This window comes from Schistocerca piceifrons, chromosome X, assembly GCF_021461385.2.
Source record: "Schistocerca piceifrons isolate TAMUIC-IGC-003096 chromosome X, iqSchPice1.1, whole genome shotgun sequence".
Classification (NCBI taxonomy): domain Eukaryota; kingdom Metazoa; phylum Arthropoda; class Insecta; order Orthoptera; family Acrididae; genus Schistocerca; species Schistocerca piceifrons.
In genome coordinates this window covers 386,201,195-386,216,984 of record NC_060149.1, presented here as the reverse complement: position 1 = coordinate 386,216,984, position 15,790 = coordinate 386,201,195, and the positions used below count along the sequence as shown (strand labels likewise).

General features: G+C 40.5%; 1 protein-coding gene across 1 annotated transcript in view; it reads left to right on the top strand.

The window, feature by feature from the left end:
* The window catches only part of LOC124722372 (IQ and ubiquitin-like domain-containing protein), a 210,393-nt gene that overhangs the window by 100,680 nt on the left and 93,923 nt on the right, over window positions 1-15,790 (top strand). The gene's annotated exons all lie outside the window — the stretch shown is intronic.

Genomic DNA, 15,790 nt, shown 5'->3' with positions numbered 1-15,790 from the left:
AACTACACTCTAAGTACTGACACAACCATGTCTCTGGCACTGATCTACATTCTTCTGTTACTTATTAATACAGTTGTGCAGAATACAGTAGGTCAGTTTGAAATTACAGCCGGGACCAAGGATGTCACATTATGCAATGGTAGTATAAATCAATCACAGATTAGGATCTGATCCTCCTCTACTATTGTGGCTCTATTCACATGACTTCTAAACATCTGTAAGAGTTCTGAAAACCTTAGGCCTTTCCCAAGAGCTCATTTCTGCACCAGTAAGATTTTCACTCCATTTGCATGTCTTATTACTAACTTATACACAAGATTTCGTTGTTAACTTCTACCTCCCCTCAACATACAGTCTCCTTGATCAAATGTCCCCAGACACCCTATCCAGTATTTGTAAAACTCCATTCGTTCCATCTCTTTTTTGTGCCTCTTGAAGACAGATTGCATAGTTGATGTCACTGAAGGCACAAATATTAGTGTGCAGACACTTGCTTTGAATGTACTGGAGTGTAAGTACAGTCTGAAGGTGAACCCATTAAAGTACATTAAGTACATAAATAGCAACAAAAATTGGAGGCCCACTGCACTGGCCGATTTGGTTGTAATACATGTACACTGGAGTTTAGAACTACCCTTAACTGAGCTAGCACAACCCTTAATCCATATGAGTAAAACACTGGCACTGCCCACTGGATGTTTAGTCAGTATTGCTGGCATGATGGTCATGTCCTACAAATGACAGAGGTTCCCATGACTTCCAGCATGCTATCTGACTCTCCTGTTTCTAGCTAGTTAGTTACATGGTCTATGGATCATTTTGCATGACAGATCATAATGATGTGTAATGAGTTATTTTACATTTATACTGCAAATTAATTTGTACATGGAGTTAATGTTATGAACATTTCAAACAAGGAAATGATCCAATAAGCCATGTCAAAACCTACCCTGAAATTTTTTACACAGGAAGAAGACAACAAGGAAATGCATTGCCAAAATTTTAGGTGCTAAGAGGCACTGGAAGTATTTTGTAAAAAATGTTGAACTTACACATTTTTGCCACATGAAGAACATCATATAACATCTACAGCTACTACGTCTACATGGTTACTCCACAATTCACACTTAAGTGCCTGGTAGAGGGTTCATCGAACCATTTTCATACTACTTCTCTACCATTCCACTCTTGAATGCCACATGGGAAAAAGGAACATCTAAAGCCTTCCGTTCAAGCTCTGATTTCTCTTATTTCATTAAAATGATCACTTCTCCCTAAGTAGATGGGTACAACAAAATATTTTCACATTCAGATGAGAAAGTTGGTGACTGAAATTTCATAAATAGATCTCGCCGCAAAGAAAACTGCCTTTGTTTCAGTGACTGCCATCTCAACTCACATATCATATCAGTGAAACTCTCACCCCTATTGCGCGATAACACAAAACAAGCTGCCCTTCTTTGCACTTTTTCGGTGTCCTCCATCAATCCCACGTTGTAAGGATCCCACATCGTGCAGCAGTATTCCAGCAGACAAGTGTAAAGTGGGTTGTCTCTTTAGTGGGTTTGTCGCATCTTGTAAGTGTTCTTCCAACAATGCGCAGTCATTGTTTCACCTTCCCCACAATATTATCTATGTGGTCTTTCCAATTTAAGTTGCCCATACTTGTAATTCCTAGGTATTTAGTCTAATTGACAGCCCTTGGATATGTGTGATTTATCGTATACCCAAAATTTATCAGATTTCCTTTAGTACCCATGTGGATGACCTCATACTTTTCTTTGTTTAGTGCCAATTACCACTTTTTGCACTATACAGAAATTCTCTCTAGATCATTTTGTAATTGGAATTGATCGTCTGATGATTTTACTAGACGGTAAATTACAGCGTTATCTGAAAACAATCTAAGGAGGCTGCTCAGATTTTCACCTAGATCATTTATGTAAAGCAGGAACAGCAGAGGGCCCATGACACTACCTTGCGGAATGCCAGATATCACTTCTGCTCTACTCAATGATTTACCATTTATCACTAGAAACTGTGACCTCTCTGAGAGGAAATCCCAATAGTGGTTTGTACAGCCCTTCCCACCTAGTGCACGACTTAGTGAATCATTCATGCAGTGCCATGTAGCAGAATTATCCAGAGTGCAAGGACACCAGTTTTAAGCAACTAAGGCCTGGTTTACAAGTGAACAAATGCAAGCAAACACATGCAAATGTGCATTTGCAGAAAATTCACTACTATTTGCTTGTATGTGGGTAGAACTGTTTATTCTAGAGGGGATGGAAGAGAACACAAGGTAGCGAACATTACCTATGAATGCCGTGTTATTAGTTTTTGGAGCTAATATTTGGCATACAGGATATGACTCTTTCTTGTTAGAGCCACAATGTGAAGCTTTGCAATTCAGTGAGGATTATTTTGCATGGCAATCACACTATTCTGATGGAGAATGCAAAGTGGCACCGGGAAGGAAGAATTTAAGTGTCTCAATTTGTATGGAAGTGTGACATGCACGGAGATCATGTACTTTACACAGGACTGCATCCCTATCTCTCTTTAGCACTGGTCCAAAATTTTTCTTGTATGTCAGCTGTGATTTTCCCCTGGCTTCTCATTACCATTGAGGGGAAGTTTATTAACAGAACACTAATTACTGATGTCAAGCATCATCTCAAGAGATGACACAGCTAGTGCTTCCACTATGCGGGTAAGTTATAATGGCAAAGTGCATGATTCATGATCCAGAGAGCCTGGAATAAAATCCTGTTCAGACCACAACTTTTTCATTATGAATTTTAACCTTGGATTTACTTCTCACAGTTGCTGGAGTGGCCACAAAAGGCATGTGGTTCGGATTCCGTGTTAAACTGTAGGTCTCCATGTTCCGATTAGGTAACTAGGGAAGATTAAGGACATGTAAGTAGTTGCAGTGGTGCCCAGTTGAAAGAACTGCAAGAGGCCTACTGGGTACACCAAATTGAATCCTCTTTTGCTCATGCTTGTTAGCTTGTTTGCTCTGGTGAAAATCTGGCTTAAACTACACAAACAGTTTTTGGAATAACTTCATATCAACAATTCAGTTCTTTCACATGTAATTCTGATAAAAGTGGCTAGCAGAGAAAATAAAATCACAGCAGTGTTCAATGTCACAGATGACTTCCAACAATGAGGACTTGTATTATGTTGAAATGAAATGTGTCTTGCAGTACTACATGTTATGACAATTCCTGTAGGCCATTCCTTTTAATAATGTTTGAATGTTGTACATTTAGTGAGTAGCAGACCCAAAATTTTCGTTGCCTCTGATAGCCATGGCAGAGTCTGTGCAAGAAACATTTTACAAGCATGAGCTGCCTGAATGGTCTTGCGGAAACCAAGAAATTCAATCCACAAACAGAAAACTAAAAAAAAAAAAGATAGTGAAAGGCTCCCATAACTCTTGTTTTATTAATGCTCCTAGTAACAAGGAGCTATATACAGCACATGGACAGCACCTAAATGCAACTGGTAAAGAACTAATTGCCACAAGGATTCATGAATCAGTGGAAACAAACAGGGAAGTGTACAAAACAGAAGTAGTACTTAAATGGAAGGAAACTGCAGTTTCAAATACGGAATCAGTGAGAATTGTTACTGACACAATTACAGCACAAATAACAACAGAATCCTTAAAAGTGAATTCTGTATGTGTGAAGAGCACAATTACTCAAGAAATAAACATACCCAAGAGATCAGTGCAAAAGTTAGAAGAAGTAGCAAATGACGTTGCAGGAAAGAAAACACCATATAAGAAGAGTGCCCTACTTGCAGAAAGAAGAATAGCAACTCAAGCTCAAGGAGTGAGAATACCAACCGGTGTAATATGGCAGTCAACCTGAAGAAAGAAACCACAACCAAGGGACCAGGATTTTTGGTGGGACCAGTGGTGATTTCCCAGAAGGAAGCTGTTAACAAAGTGAGTCAACAAGTGTGTGACTATCATAACACAGATGATCACAGTGCACCAAGATTAAACACATTAACTGAACTTACTACTTCAAATACAGAGTCAAATTGCTCTCAAAGGAATACAGACAGAGAAAAAACTACTTACTTTTCTACAAGTTAACATATGTTGTATTAGAAATAAGATTTTAGAACTAGAACATTTATGTAACACAGAGCATGTAGATATTATATGTGTATCTGAGCACTGGTTAACCCAAGGACAAATAAATCTATTTGTTCCCCTAGAGTATGTTGTGGGAGACATGATATGTAAAAAACAGAGAAAGAATGGTGGGACTGGAATTTTTGTCAAAGATGGAATAAAGTTTTCCAGAATTGATGTATCTACTTACTCCTCAGAACTAGGTGGGTAGTTTGGTTGTGTGGAACTAATGAATGAAAATATAGTGGTAGTTAGTCTATATAGGTCACCAGATGGTGATGTAAATTTGTTTATTGAAAAATGTGAATTAATAGTTGAGAAGATATTAAAGACTAAGACAAGAATTGCTATATGTGATGATTTCCACATAGAAATATCAAACTCTGTATTGTACAAACAACCATGCCACACGTAAGAATGCCTGCATAGACAATATTGTTGTGAATTACCATAGGTAAGATTTTACAGTCAGATTTGCAGGAAGTGGACTTGCAAATCATGACTCTGTAAGAGGCAGCCAGTTTAAACTGAAGAACCTAAAGTAGTAATAGTACGAGGTCAAAAGGAAGAGTACGTAAGTATGTTTGTTGATAGATTAGGAAGTGCAGATTGGAACTTTATATATAATTGTCAATCTGGGAAAAGGGAAGCTGAAATTACCTTTGATAACTTCTTTAAAAAGTACACAGATGTATGGTGTTCTTGCTCACCAGTAAAAATATTAGATATCCAAGTGAAATGAAAAAGAAAAGTCTGAACTGGTTTACAGAAGAGCTAGCAGAAATTAGAGGAAACATGCATATGTTGTACCAGATGCATAAGCAAGCCACTAACCAAGGGCCAGAACAGAGTGTGAACATTCATAGGTCATATCCGAAATGCAAAAAATTCTACAAATTTAAACTTCTTCTGGTAAAAAAGCGAGCAGTGGAAAACTAATAGAAAGGGCTCCCAATACCTGCAAGGCAGTGGCAAATAATAATACAAGAGAATACACCAAAATGCACAGAAACAGCTCTGCTTGAACCCAAGGAATTAAATCAGTACTTTTTAAAACTCAGTTAAAGAAATAAGTAACAGAATTAAAGCAACAGATTCAATGCAGTGGACGTTGTTGGAACACCATTGCTTCTTAACATGGTATTTCAATACAGGGCTGTCACACCTGTAGTGGTTCGCCTACTTTCTTTATTTCTTCGTTTGTTGTCCTCGGTGTCAATGTACTAGCTGAAAATATACAGGGAAGACATGCAGTACTGTCTTCTGTAAATGACCTAACCGACAGATGCACAGTTGCATTTCACAGTCTTTTACTTTCACTTTTCACAACCTTCCAATAATCCACAGTTATATATGGCCAGTGCACTATTGCTCTAACTTCCCATAAGCCTCATTAATAGTTAGCAGGTGAACCATCCATATACTGCTACAATAGTTCACTGTTGAACATCTATGAGCAGTAAAACCTTAACCACAAAGTTCACAGTTCTTGAAGAATAGAAAGGCACGTATAGAGCAGACACTGTCACTGTTTTAACACATGACCTAATTGTGTAACACTTATTGCACTGCTAAGTTGATGCATTGTTGTCATTCTAACCAACACAGGTTCCTCGTCTGAAACTCAGCCGTAGACTGACTGTTTCATTACCAAAAATCGGGCCCTTATATATCCTCACAATAATACACTCCTGGAAATTGAAATAAGAACACCGTGAATTCATTGTCCCAGGAAGGGGAAACTTTATTGACACATTCCTGGGGTCAGATACATCACATGATCACACTGACAGAACCACAGGCACATAGACACAGGCAACAGAGCATGCACAATGTCGGCACTAGTACAGTGTATATCCATCTTTCGCAGCAATGCAGGCTGCTATTCTCCCATGGAGACGATCGTAGAGATGCTGGATGTAGTCCTGTGGAACGGCTTGCCATGCCATTTCCACCTGGCGCCTCAGTTGGACCAGCGTTCGTGCTGGACGTGCAGACCGCGTGAGACGACGCTTCATCCAGTCCCAAACATGCTCAATGGGGGACAGATCCGGAGATCTTGCTGGCCAGGGTAGTTGACTTACACCTTCTAGAGCACGTTGGGTGGCATGGGATACATGCGGACGTGCATTGTCCTGTTGGAACAGCAAGTTCCCTTGCTGGTCTAGGAATGGTAGAATGATGGGTTCGATGACGGTTTGGATGTACCGTGCACTATTCAGTGTCCCCTCGGCGATCACCAGTGGTGTACGGCCAGTGTAGGAGATCGCTCCCCACACCATGATGCCGGGTGTTGGCCCTGTGTGCCTCGGTCGTATGCAGTCCTGATTGTGGCGCTCACCTGCACGGCGCCAAACACGCATACGACCATCATTGGCACCAAGGCCGAAGCGACTCTCATCGCTGAAGACGACACGTCTCCATTCGTCCCTCCATTCACGCCTGTCGCGACACCACTGGAGGCGGGCTGCATGATGTTGGGGCGTGAGCGGAAGACGGCCTAACGGTGTGCGGGACCGTAGCCCAGTTTCATGGAGACGGTTGCGAATGGTCCTCGCCGATACCCCAGGAGCAACAGTGTCCCTAATTTTCTGGGAAGTGGCGGTGCGGTCCCCTACGGCACTGCGTAGGATCCTACGGTCTTGGCGTGCATCCGTGCGTCGCTGCGGTCCGGTCCCAGGTCGACGGGCACGTGCACCTTCCGCCAACCACTGGCGACAACATCGATGTACTGTGGAGACCTCACGCCCCATGTGTTGAGCAATTCGGCGGTACGTCCACTCGGCCTCCCGCATGCCCACTATACGCCCTCGCCCAAAGTCCGTGAACTGCACATACGGTTCACGTCCACGCTGTCGCGGCATGCTACCAGTGTTAAAGACTGCGATGGAGCTCCGTATGCCACGGCAAACTGGCTGACACTGATGGCGGCGGTGCACAAATGCTGCGCAGCTAGCGCCATTCGACGGCCAACACCGCGGTTCCTGGTGTGTCCGCTGTGCCGTGCGTGTGATCATTGCTTGTACAGCCCTCTCGCAGTGTCCGGAGCAAGTATGGTGGGTCTGACACACCGGTGTCAATGTGTTCTTTTTTCCATTTCCAGGAGTGTAGATATTGAAACTACACATTGTTCAAAGTTTAATTTACAGAAATAACAATTAAAACTTAACTCATTAAATAACTGACTACATCAAAAAATTGGTTCTTTTTAACAGTTTCTTCTACTACAAGGGTTAAGCCAAATAATTTGTTTGGATCAAGAAATTAACAAATATAGTTATGTAGACAATACCTTTCACACAACTGTTAATTACTTTGAAATTAATTAAGGACTGGCTTTGCTAACATGTTTTCGAATATAGCCAAATTGCTACTCTAAGAATACTTACATTTTGTCTTCCAAATGTTTACAATTAATACAGAATTTATATTTGTTTATACATCAAGTTACGAAAAAATTACTGATTTCACCCTATAACAAAAGAATAGTCAAAATAAATTAGAAAATCAATTACACACATAAAACTAAGCACAAAATTAGATCTGGTGTTATATTCTTTAGAACTGAGGGCCAGCCTTTCTCTTTTATGAAAATGCAGATTATATTCATGTATGTTAATGGTACTTAATTCGAAAATGAAATAATGAATTTTAAGGAGGCAGATGGCAAAACAATAGGGTAAGTAAAAATATCCCAGCTTGCTTTGTCACACACCTGCTAATGTTATAAAAGCTGTATCCAAATTTTCGAGTTCTGAAAGTATGGGCTGCTATTGGTTATCAGATAACATAATTAAAAAGACAATAAAATCAATCATCAAACCATTAGCTTTTATTTTTAATAAGTGTGTGGAACTTGGATTTTTTCCAGATGCACTTAAGGTATCAAAAGTTGTCCCAGTTTTTAAAAAAGGGGGCAAACATCTTCCCCAAAGCTACAGACCAGTCTCCATTGTTCCAAAATTCTCAAAGATATTTGAGACACTGATACACACACAAAGAATCAGCTTCTTTGAAAGACACAATACCCCAAGTAGCAATCAGTTTGGTTTTCGCAAGGGAAAAAACACAACAGGGGCCGTCTTGGAAATCATTGACCAAACTTTAACAGCTTTTTAAAACAATAACATGGTATCACTGGTATTATGTGACCTAAGTAAAGCTTTCGATTGCATTCCTGTTGACGTACTACTGAGGAAACTAGAGTTTTATGGTTTGAGAGGCAGCACTTTAGCTGTGATAAGTTCTTATTTAAGTTACCGAAAACAATTTGTTTCAGTCAGGAATGTAAATTCTTCTGTAATGGAAATCAGCAGAGGTGTACCACAAGGGTCCATCCTTGGACCCTTCTTCTTCATCGTAGTTATCAATGATTTACTTAAAAACATAGGCCACTCTGTCATATTTGATGCTGATGATACAACATTACTTACCACATATCAGAACATTTCAGATCTGAATAGCGTAACAAAAGAAGCACTTGATAAGGCTCTGGACCGGTTTGCAGCCAATAAGCTCCTGTGTAATCCTAAAAAAGCCAATAACTTTTAATGGGAATATAAAATGAAGTAGGCAATAAGTCAGTAAAACCCATAGGGATTCACATTGACTCAAAACTCTATTGGGAGGAACATGTCAGTCACATATGTCAAAAAAGTATCTCCAGTGGCATACCTTATCTTGAAACTAAGGGAGGTAGTGAGCTTGGAGTACCTCAGGGTGATGTACTTTGGGCTATTCCAGTCACTTATTTCATATGGTCTGATTATATAGGGGCACTCCCCTCACATCAAGAACATCTTGAAACTACAAAAAAAATATTATGCATAATATGTAAAAGAGGTCATAGGGAGCACTGTCATCCTCTTTTTTCCAGACTCAGAATTGGAGCAGCACCACAGTTTAAGATAGGAAAGTTAGATTTGGTGCAATATTTCTGAGTGCACAAGTTACAGCCAGATGGGGGCCTGTTGACAATAAGTTACACTGACCAGCAGTTGCGATGTAGAATGGAGGCCACAGTGCCATAGAACCACTGAAAACAGTGAATGCAGTGGTTTGCACTGTGCAAGTTACAGGCAGAAGGGGTCGACTGGCACAACCTAGGTGTTATGAGTACATGACTCGGAGCGGCGCATAACAAAACACAGGCTGCATATAAATAGGTGCCGGTTTTCTAACGAGAGGAATTCAAGTGTGGCAGCTCTCCTGGACAGCGGGGTATGTCACACCACCGGCTACACACAGCAGCAGATGGGGCACTATCGTTCCAGTCCACAGCAGGTTGCTGGTTCGACCCTCTGAGGCCAACATGGGGTCCGTGGTCAGCTATCAGTGGGCCACTTGATGGCTCTCTATCGCGGGCAGTTTTGTTGGCTCTCAACAGATGCTGGAGGCATCGCTAGGTGAAGGCCACTGAGTCGGCTGCTGGCGCATCCTGACATCATCAAAACACTGCAGCTGTACATGGCTGTCATGCTGCAGTATGTTACACGGGTCGCTGAGGTAGCCCTTCCATGCCAAGCTGTTTTGAAGACAGCGAAGTGGTGTCCTTGGCATCGCAGGACCCTGTGACACAGACAGAGAGGAACATGGCACTGTAGATGGGAATAATAAAACACTTGAAGACCACAGCCGAGTTTTAATATGCCGCATCCTGACAGTTTCCATCCACATCCAACATTCTTCCACTGCATGCCAACATCTACATTTGGCAGTGACGGCTACATTTGGTGTCAGAAGTGGGATGAGTATTTGAAGCATATTGAAAATATGCCGCATCCTGACAGTTTCCATCCACGTCCAACATTCTTCCACTGCATGCCAACATCTACATTTGGCAGTGACGGCTACATTTCGTGTCAGAAGTGGGATGAGTATTTGAAGCATATTGTATGTGCATACAATGCAGAAGTCCACAGCAATACTGGTTTGTCTCCATTTGAGGTAGTGTATGGGTGAAAAATGCCATTACCATTTGATTTAGTGAAGCTACAGAAAGGAAAGACCAGTGAATCTGTACGTCAATTCGTGAGGACAATTCAGGATGTTTGGAAATGGGTACAGAAGGTGGATATGAAAGCTTTGGAAAGGCAGGAAGACGCAGTGAAGTGGAAAGGAAGTTTATCACAGTATAGAGTAGGGCAATGGGTAACACTATCCAGCCCCTATATGCCAAAAGGGAAAATGAAGAAGTTTGTCATGAGGTATCAAGGGCCATACGAAGTAGTTGAAACCACATCCCCCATTAATGTTAAGCTTCAGCTGCTAACTAAAACAACGATAGTACACATTGGACGGTTGTGGCCATTTAAGGGTTGTCCAGATGTGATTCCAGGCATGTCACAGGAAGGCAAGAGGAAGAAAGAGGGAGTGGAGAGAGGTGTTAAGTGCAGGGAAAACCAGGAAGATAGAGTACAGTATGTTGTATCGTATGCTTTGAGATCCAGAAAGTAGTAGAGTATTTATAGTTTTTTGTTTTCTTGTTTGTGCCATTGGGTTTGTGTAGATTAATTAGACATTGTATTTTCATATGTTGTATGTGTTTTGGAGTATTGTGACCCTGCTTGGGACAGGAGTCTTTTTGAAGAGGGAGGAAGGGTGATGGTGATCACTGTCTTCAGGCCACTGAAAAAGGGTGCATTGAGCAAGTTGGTAGAAGTAAAAAACTGAGGAGGCATTGCTGATCTCGGCAGTTAACAGCCGGTACACTTAGATGACAAGGGAGGAATTACGGAGCTGCAATAGAGGGAAAGTAACGGTATGTCCAGCCAGGGTGATAAGCACCAATCTAGACACATGCACAGTAAAGTTATTTTTAGCCAGGAGGAAAGAAATAGACTGTCCAAGGGACATTTTGAAGCCAAAATTGAGCTTGCAATGGGTCAGGATGCAATGGATCATCTCCACCTATGAAAATTTGATAGTAGTAGCAAGTTGTTTTGAGCAGGGAGTACTTGCAGAAGCGAAATGTATAGAGCTCAAGGGGGGCAGAATTTTAATTAATGGAACTGCGTGTAACATAATAGGACCAACCTTCCATCTGCCAGCGTCAATTTCAGGAGTCACGCAATTCAATGTTACACAGCCACAGCTGTATTGGCCAGAAGCAACTTAAGAGTTTTGCCAAGGCAGAACTGACCTTGTTAAATCAAACTCTAGAGTCAAGTCTGTTGAGATCCGTAAACCAGTTCATTTCAGAGCAAGAGGGGTGCATATCAGCCTAGCAGCTTGTGCAGCATGTTGCTCAATATAGGGAAAGGCAACGACAAGTAACAATTGATTTGAGCACCTCTGTGCCAAGTACCATTGCAGTCTTAACTTTGTTGTGTGTTGTTTTCACTCTGGTCAGGCAGAGAACCAATTCCAAGAGGGAACTGACGGTAGTCCATATCCCAGTGGATTGGATACTGAGAGTGTAAGACAGGTAGGTAAGGGGTTGATCGAGCATTAAGTGGAGTGGTCATTCAGTAAGGAATTTTTATGTTTTGTCTTATGTCATGTGTTTAAGAGGACTAGACCACATCTAACTTTTCTAATAGTAGTAGTAAATATGTCATAAGTACATGCTGACCCAGACAAGTTTAAGAGTAGTTAGAGGTTGATCTGGGTACCAGGTCTTTCAGAAGGGGGGAATAATGTAGCAGCACCACTGTTTAAGATAGGAAAGTTAAATTCAGTGAAATACTTCTGAGTGCACAAGTTACAGCCAGGCATGGGCCTGTTGACAGTAAGTTACACTGACCAGTGGTTGCGAAGTAGAATGGAGGCCACAGGGCCGTCGAACCACTGAATAGAGTAAATGCAGCAGTTTTCATGGCCCACGTTACAGGCAGAAGGGGCCCACTGGCACAACCTAGGTGTTATTAGTATGTGACTCGGAGCAGTACGTTAGCAAAACAGAGGCACACAGCCACATATAAATAGGTGCCAGTTTTGTAAGGAGGGGGATTCAACTGTGGCAGCTCTCCTGGACAGTGGGCCACTCAGTGGCTCTCTGCCATGGGCAATCTTGGCTCCCAACACACACCGGAGGCATCCCAAGGAGAAGGCCACTGAGTCAGCTGACATTGTCAAAACATCGTGGCTGTACACAGGCAGCATGCCTCAGTACGTTGCACGGGTCACTGAGGTAGCCCTTCCGCGCCAAGCTGTTTTGCAGACAACAAAGTGGTGTCCTCGGCATCACAGGACCCTGTGATGCAGACAGAGAGGAAAGTGGCACTGTAGCTGGGAATAATAAAACACTTGAAGATCATGGCCGAGTTTTAATATGGTGCATCCTGACAGTTTCCATCCACATCCAACATTCCTCCACCACACGCCAACATCTACATTTGGCAGTGACGGCTACAGAATACTCACAATTATAAATTTATAAATTTATGTGTCTGTACTCTACATTAAAAATAAATTTCAGAATTTACTGCCAGAGGAGAAATACATGAACACAAGACCAGAGCTAAGGGTAATTTAGACATACTGTGCAACAGATTAGCAGGAAAAGGAAATTCCCACAAAGTAAACCCACTCAAAATGTTGAATGAACTGACAGTTTATGTTCAGTCTATGGATATAATTTTTTTCTAAACTAAATGGAACAGCTGGCTGTCAGATCATCCATTCTATGACATTAAAGAATTTTTTGAGATGCCTGAGGAGGATATTAGCAATTAAAAGTTGTTTGTAGTTAAACATATTGTTGTATGCTGTGGTTAATCATGGGTAATTACATAGTGTATGCAATACACGATGCACTATATACAGAGTATACTATACAATACTATATTATATTAGATTATAGTATAGTTTATTGCATTAACTTTAAGAAACTATCCTGGTGTAATTTGGTACACTGCCACGATTAAAATGTATACTATAATGAATTGATAGTAGTTTATTTTATTATTATGTGTGTACCACTACATCCTGTATGACAAAACCAGTATCATTGTAAAATGACCTATGGTGAATAAAATTCTTGATTCTTGTTCAGTGAAACAATTCTTTGTTTATTCCCTGTAGTTGTCACAAAAATGTGAAGTGTCTGTTGAATGACAAAAACAAATATTTTTCTTGCACCAGGCACAGTGAACAAAGGAAAAACCGATGCAGTCAGGCACTTCACAGTAACCACTAGGCAGAACTGGGATGGAGTCCGAAATGGTCCCGGCTGTTGTTCTGCATATTGTGCTGCATACCAGGCACACTTAATCAAATTCATAAAGTGTGGTGACAAAAACTGGTAATGCACAAATGACTGGGGCCTAAGAATACTTTTCCACTGATAAAACTGAAATGAGATAGAGGTATCAGAAATTAAGTTGTCTGATGATTTCCTGAAAAATGCTTTCCACTGTCAAAAAAATTATTTATCCAGAAGTTGAATTGCACTAGTAGTTGCAGGCAGAAACCGCATTACATCTACAGATTTTTTGTCATCCTCCACAGAAACAGAAGTGTCAATATATCCATACCATGAATTAGTTTCTGTAGCTGGTAGGAATATGTTTCAAATGAAATGTTGAAAACTATTCTTTCCCAGTTTTCCAGATTTTGATAAGTTGATTACAAGATTTTTGTAACTAAAAAGTCCATTTTTTTTATTTTTGGTCCTAATTTGTCTTGCAGTTCTTGAAGACAGATATACAGCTGTGGAAACAGTAAACCACTCATACTTATCACTGCTGTTATCATATACGAATGTGCCATTGCATTAATTGATTGGGCAACCAACTCAGTCTTTTTTTCACTCCAAAATGATAAAATGCGGCGTGCATGCAGTCCTTTCACGAAACCTGACTGATCAGCATTATGAACAGCAGTTGCGAGGATAATGGCAAGTTTCGTCTTTATGTCAGCTACGAATTTCTCTTTAGCATTGTCTATCACTGGCAGCTGCTCTACACATTTACATGATGTAAACTTGCTAATTTTGCAACCTCCTATTCTGTAAGATTTCTTTAACCTGCGTATCCAGGTCTACGAAGCCTAGAAGTTAGCAGTGTTCATGTCAGATGCAATTCAGAGGGCCCAATCTCATAGATCTCCATCGGTAATGGTGCCTAGCATCTCACGAGCACTTCTAAATCTTTCAAACAGTTTTTCATTCAGATGGTTTCGGGTTTCCATTTTGTGCATATTTCTTACTTCATGTGATTCATTCTTCCATTTGTACTGTTCACTCTCCGATTTTATGAAATGAAAACATCTTTGCACACTGTGTAACTTCAAGTGTTTTTTCCCTAAAGTATTCTTCTTCATAACTGTTACTGGCACAACTGGCATCGTCCGAACCACAATTCAGGGAATCATCACAGGTATTTCCTATATTTTCTAAGGTATCCACAATTTCAAACAAAATGTTGATATCATTTGAATGAATGTCAAGGAAATCAACTAACAAATGATATATATGTACGTCCTCAGGAGAAGTAGGTAATTTCAGCTGGAAACCACACTATTCATATTTCGACAATGCTAAATTGAGAATGTTAATTGGATCCCATATTACTGTGAAACTGGAAGAAAAAAAAAAGGTAGCCTACTATTAGTAGGCATGCCTTACAAAAGCACAATAAATATTAATTCAGCTTTATCTGTATTGTCAATACTTACCAATGCTGCAAAAAGCAGCTGATAATTTGTAATAGATGTTACTTGAGTGGCTAATTTGAGAGAATAGTGGTGTCAGAGAAAGTATCAATGAATGGTAACCTGAAATGATTACAAATTACTATCAGGTTGTGTTGTGTTTCCTGTTTATAAATGTACTGCCGACCTTGGTGGTGTGTGTATGTCTGTTCATGTGTGCTAGTCACACATGCACAGTTGCTACAGTGTCAGTAGGGGTGTACATTCCTACCACCGCCTGGTGCGCTACGAATTTGGCAATTTTCAGCTCCTTTTTTTTTTTTTTTTTTTTTTTTTTTTTTTTTTTTTTTTTTTTTTTTTTTTTTTTTTTAAAAAAACAGTGCCGCTTAGCAGCTAAAATTTTGCCAGTGCATGTCTTTCGTTGTCTTCTTCCTGTGTAAAAATTTCAGGGTAGGTTTCGACATGTCCTATTGGACCATTCCCTTGTAAGTTGCAGTAATTCTAATTTCTAAGTGGAGTAATGAATGTTATTTTTCCTTCTGATATTGTAATTATGTACCTCATTGTTCCTTTTCAACTGTAGTGGATTATTTGCAACAAACTTCATGAGAAAACAAATATAATGTGGAGCTATAGTTAGAATGCCCAACTCCTGAAACAGGTGTCTACAAGATGATCATGGGCAAGCATGACATATTATTCTTACAGCACTTTTTGAGCAATGAAGACTTTGTTTCTTAATGATGAGTTACTCCAGAATATTATTACATATGACATTATTGAATGAAAATATGCAAAATATGTCAACTCACCAAGCAGTGGCAGGAGACACATATACAAAAAATTGTTTTACATATGCAAGCTTTCAGAGCAAGTGGCTCCTTCTTCTGGCAGAAGAGTTGAAGGGGGAGGAGGAGAAAGTGTGGTTTCGGAAAAGTGATATAGTTTGGAAAAGTCACCAAGAACCCCAGGTCAGGGGAGACTTAACCGACAGGATGAGAAGGAAAGTCTTTCCTGTTCTGTGGGATTATAAGGTGAATG